The sequence below is a fragment of the Tupaia chinensis genome, unplaced genomic scaffold, assembly GCF_000334495.1.
Source record: "Tupaia chinensis unplaced genomic scaffold, TupChi_1.0 Scaffold000161_3, whole genome shotgun sequence".
Classification (NCBI taxonomy): domain Eukaryota; kingdom Metazoa; phylum Chordata; class Mammalia; order Scandentia; family Tupaiidae; genus Tupaia; species Tupaia belangeri.
In genome coordinates, this window is record NW_006159634.1 from 664,724 (window position 1) to 670,340 (window position 5,617).

Below are 5,617 nucleotides of genomic sequence, written 5' to 3' on the forward strand. Positions count from 1 at the left end.
TCAGGAGCTTGTGTGTACATGCCCAAAATCCCAAGAGAAGAATGAAGGGATTGTGGCATGACTATCTACCCTTGGGGGTGATTTCCCACCTTCCCTCTCACTATCTCTGTCTTTCTCCTCTCTGGCAAGTTCACATACCCTCTAGAAAAAAAAAAATACAAGAAAGAAAAAAACTTTAAAAAAAAGTTCATTGAGCCTACCTGGTAAATTGTTTTGGTTTTATTTCTTGGTAAAAATGCCCAACAATTTAAGAAACATTCATGTCCTGGATCTAGGCTGTTACAATAAAATATATTTCTACTCTTAAACTCAGTTTATTTAGAACATCACTCAAAACCAAGTTTTATGGAAAATTTCAACACTTGGTCTAAAATGTAGTTCTTATTTTTGTCACACATTATACGTTATCTGATGAAACGGTTGCAAACAAAGCCGTAAGACTGGTCTGATAAAATGAATTCCTCATATTTTGTTGCTGTTTTGTTTTAGTTTCTGCTATAGGGCATGTGTACTTGCAGCGGGGGGAGTAGAGGGAAAGTGAGGAAGAGCCCCCGGCCCAGCCCACAGTCCCCTCTCCCTCATTCTCAGGATTTTAGGCATGTGTGCACACACGCCTGCCATGGTTTTCAAGCCACTAGGTTCAGGACTTGAACCATGCAGTCAGCCATGTGGGACACAGTCACCTTAACTACATGCCACTGGCTGGTCCAAGACCACATATTTTTTATTGAACAAATTTGCCATATTTTTCTGGCACTTAACAGGCCCAATTTAACCAATGGGAAGGTAGAACACCTGTCCAGGTATTTGAATGGCCTCGGGCCTCAAGGGGCCCTATTAAATTACAGATAACCCGCCATCTTAACCTGCAGCTTCTGGAGGGGCTGGAGTGTGGGTGGGAAGAGCCAGCCCCCTGCCATAGAGCAGCTCAGGGCAACAGCACGCGTTTTGGGTTAGGCCCTCTACAGAGGTTCCAGAGCCTCCACCCACTTGAGCCAGTGCTGGGTAGTTTCTGTGCTTCTGTGTCTTCACTGACTTAACGCGGATAATGGCTGCCGGAGCAGACTGTGATGACAACAACCTCATTAGAACTCTAATGGATTAGCCTACCCTAAGCATTCAATAAATGACCCCAGGCATTGTCACTCTAGAAGTGTCATCTCTCTGGACTTCAGTTTTCTCATGGGTGAATTGAAAAGTTGAGGCATTTTAAGGCCTGTCTCAGCTCTTATAAAAGTGTCTGATTAGTGCCCGACAGGTGGCATGGCAGCTAAAGGCGCCGGAATCCTGCATGGCCTATGGTGGTTCGAGTCCTGGACCTGGTGACTTACTTTTTTGCTTTCCCTCTCTCTTTTGCTCTTCCCTCTCTAGTCAAATTAAAAGAAGTAAATAAATAAATAAAGTTAAATTAAATAATTTTTTAAAGTATCTGGTTAACCACCACAAGGAGTTTAAGCCACTGGGTCTGGGACTCGAACTGCGGTTGATTACGTGGGAGTCCAGCGACATAGCCATTACTCCAACTGCTGGTCCCAAAATAATTATTTAAAAACAAACAAACAAAAACAAATCCCAGCCTCACTGGTTTGAAAAAAATTAGGGTAGTGCTGGTCATTGTCATGGTCATTCCAAACTCAGGTGCAAGTGGGAGTGTCACCTAGCATGGTAACATGGCTCAGGGGGTTCCACGGGTCTGCGGTCATTCCCAGCACTGACTTGGCACCCGCTGGTTCAGACGTCTCAGCCACTTCCTGATGGTCAGACTTTAGGTGTTTAGACTACCCCTCGCCTCAGCCCCCTCCCGTCTCAACATTGCGGAGAGGCCCAGTCACAGCCTCAGTGTCTGCCCTGAGTACCCAGTGCAGTGAGTGACTGAGCTTCAGGCCTCGCCTCTCCAGAGGAGTTTACAGAGCACTGTCTGAGCGGATTCCAAGCCTATGCTGATGCCTGCTTCACTGAGCTGCATGCGCCACCTTCAGCCACCATCCCACCCCTGCCCCTGCCAGGATGAGCTGTGAGCTTCTTTCAGGAAGAGAAATGCACTGATCAGTTGATGCCCCATCAGCTCCCGGGCCACGGTTTGCTACGCCTGCTATTGTCCTCATGCCCCACCCCTGCTGTCCATGCGGGCCCCATTTGCTGCCCTGAGAGGGACAAGCACCTGCAGCTGGAACTGCTCTTGAAGTAATCCCAACTGCTCTCAAGTTTCCTCAGAAGAAGTCCTTCTTGAATTCGACACCTGTTGGCCACTAAGCCTATTAAGAGTCTATTCACCGAGGGCCAGATTTTACCTCTTGGTTCGGTCACGCGTCCACCAAGAGCCCCTCTTGTGGGCAGGATTTGAAATTTTGTTTGTTGTTCTCGCGACACGAATACACGTCCCTTCCTGGCTCTGCCTGGTGTTTTGTTCTACGAGTCCACTCAGGCCCAACCAGATTGCCTTTCCTTCCCAGACATGTCTGGCTCATTCCTTGCCCTGTTCAGAGGCCAAGAAACTTTACTGTTTTTGGTTGCCAGAGAGCATGTGTGCTTCCCAGGGAGGGAGAGAGAGAAAGCCCCATCTAATGGGACATGGTTATGACACGGTCCCTTCTCCTTTCTCCATCCTGTCAGGGATCTGGGGCACACACCTGCTGGGTGGGGATTCAAACCACATTTGGCCCTGTGGGCAGAGATCTGGGCTCCCTTAATGTCTAGACTAAGGGTCGGCTGGGGAACTTTATTTTAATTTTTCTGGGGACAGTGGGAAGTCAGCTGGAAAGAGAATGTCATAGCAATAAAACAGTAACTTACAAGTGACGTTATAAAAGCACGAGTAGCCCATGCTTCTCTGTCTCTCTCACTGGTGTGATGACTAAGGCCAGGTAATCAGTCCCTACTGTGATTTTCTTTTTTTTTTTTTTGGAGAGGTTTTTGCTATAGGGCGTGTGCTTGCCAGAAAGAGAGAGAGAGACAGAGAGACAGAAAGCCAGAAATCACCCCCCCAGGGAGGATGGCCATGCCACAATCCCTTCTCCTCCATTCTCCTCTCGGGATCTTGGACATGCACGCACATGCACCCAGCATGAGTTTAAGCCACTGAGTCCAAGACTCAAACCACAGTCGACTACACGGGAATCCAGCAATATAGCCATTATGCCAACTGCTGGTCCCCCCAGTGTGATTTTATAAAGAGCCATGAAGATTTTCTTCAGATTCTAGAACATTTTCTGTAGATATGCTAGTAATTTTTGCCTTGTTTATTAATGTAGTTGGCAGGGCCAGCACATGGTGTGGTGGTTAAGGTTCTGGACTCCCACATGGTCAACTCCAGTTCAAGTCCTGGAACTGGTGGCTTAAAAATCATGCCAGGCACATGTGTGCATGTGCGCAAAATCCCAGGAGAACGGAGGAGAAAAGGCTATGGTGTGGCCATCCTCCCCAGGGGGCGGCGGGTGTGGGGTGATTTCTCAATTTCTCACTTTCCCTTTCTCTGTCTCTCTTGTGAGTGCACACTGTGGCGAAAACCTAAATATTTATGTGTATGCACACACACACATAGTTGGTTTGGTAGGATTTTTTTTTTTCAGCCTGACATTTTTGTTGGGAATAATTCTTTTCAGATGATTTCCCTGGATGATTTTTAGAAATGTAAACAACAGAGAGATTTTTTTTTCTTAAATCAGCTACACGCGAGTTATTTTTCTGTTGACTCCAAATCCCAAAGTTCTGGCTGGAGATGGGACAGACACTAGGAAGAAGATCTAGCTGGAAGTCAGGAAGCAGGGCCAGTTTGTCACTCCTTGCCTTCATGACAGACAGCAGGTATTTTCTGGAAAGTGGGAAGGAGAAACTAAGAGAGAAGTTAGATTTGGGTTAAAATGGTCACTCTCTCTCCATCCAGAAGAATGCCACTTCTTGACTTTGCTTTAGCGGGGCTCAAAGACGTGGCAGGATGTGTGATGTGGGAGCTGAGGAGCCAGCCCACTGCATCCATCTTCCCCTGAGCAATCAGGCCAGCTTAGAAGTCAGCGGGGCTGGGAACCAGCAGTTAGCGCAATGGCTATGTCCCTGGACTCCCACGTAGTCGACCGCGATTCGCGTCCCGGACCCAGTGGCTTAAAACTCACGCCGGGCACGTGTGGGCACGTGTGCATGCGTCGCACGCCCAGGATCCCAAGAGGAGAATGGAGAAGGGAGAAGGGATTGCGGCATGACCATCCCCTTCTTGCTTTCTGTCTCTCTCTGTCTGGCGAGGGCACGCGCCCTATAGCGAAAATCTCTCTCAAAAAAAGAAGTCAGTGGGGCTGGCCTCACAGCACACCTGAGTTCCTGGGTCCCCACGCTGCCGAGACACGCACCTACTGTGGGAGAACCTGAGTTCCGGGGTCCCCACGCCGCCGAGACGTGCACCTACTGTGGGAACACCTGAGTTCCAGGGTCGCCACGCCGCCGAGACCTGGTCCAAGAGGTTGGAATTGAAGGGGTGACCCGCCTACTGCTCACTTCACAGCACAGTAAGGGCTCCCCTCTCTTGCTCTTTCTCTCAACTCCACAGCCCTGGCCTGGGGACAAAATGTAAGGTGACGCTAGGCTACATACTGCCTATTTTTGTGAAGTAAGTTTCCAGGGCTGGGACTACGCTAAGAAGAAAGGCAGAGGAGTGTGAGTTCAGGAGTGAATCCTGCATTTAAATTTTTGGTATTTTGCCCATTATTAATTTTTAGCATTCATTTTAACTTTTAAAAAGATTTCATTTAATTTATTATTATTATTTCTTTCATTATTGGGGCCAGCAGGTGAAGGTGCTGGGCGCCCACATGGCCGACCACCGTTTCCAGTCCTGGACCTGGCAGCTTACTTTCTCTCTCTCTGTGCCCTATAGGAAATTAAGACATAATAATAAAGATAATTCTTTTCAAAAAGAATTATTTTATTTAATCTTATTCGTCATCATTATTTTTAAAATTTGACCAGTGGAAATAGAGACAGAGAGGGAGAGTGAGAGTGAGAAAGCAAGCTGCCGGGTTCAGAACTCGCGATAAGCCATGTTGGAGTCCAGCACCCCAAACACCGCGCCACCTGCCGGCCTTTCATTATGACTTTTTAGAAATAGTGCACTAAATGGGACCAGCAGTTAGTGTAATGGATATGTCGCTGGACTCCTATGTAGTCAACTGTGGTTCAAGCTCGCGACCTGGTGACTTAAACTCACGCCAGGCGCATATGCGTGCGTGCCCAAGATCCCCAGAGGAGAATGGAGGGGAAGGGATTGCGGTGTGGCCATCCCCCCTGGGGGGGGTGATCTCTCGCTTTCTGTCTGTGTGTCTGGCGAGCGCACTGCACCCTGTAGCAAAAACCTCTCCAAAAAAATAATAAAATTAAAAAATAGTACACTAAAATATGTATCTCCCTTATTGAGATTTGGGTTTATTTTTATTTTTTACTTGTGAACCCACGCATTTTGCAGCTAAGGCGAGTAAAGATACCAGTAAAGGGACCAGCAGTTAGCGTAATGGCTATGTCGCTGGACTCCCACGTAGTTGACCGCGGTTAGAGTCCTGGACCCGGTGGCTTAAACTCACGCCGGGCGCGTGTGCGTGCGTGCCCAAGATCCCGAGAGGAGAATGGAGAAGGG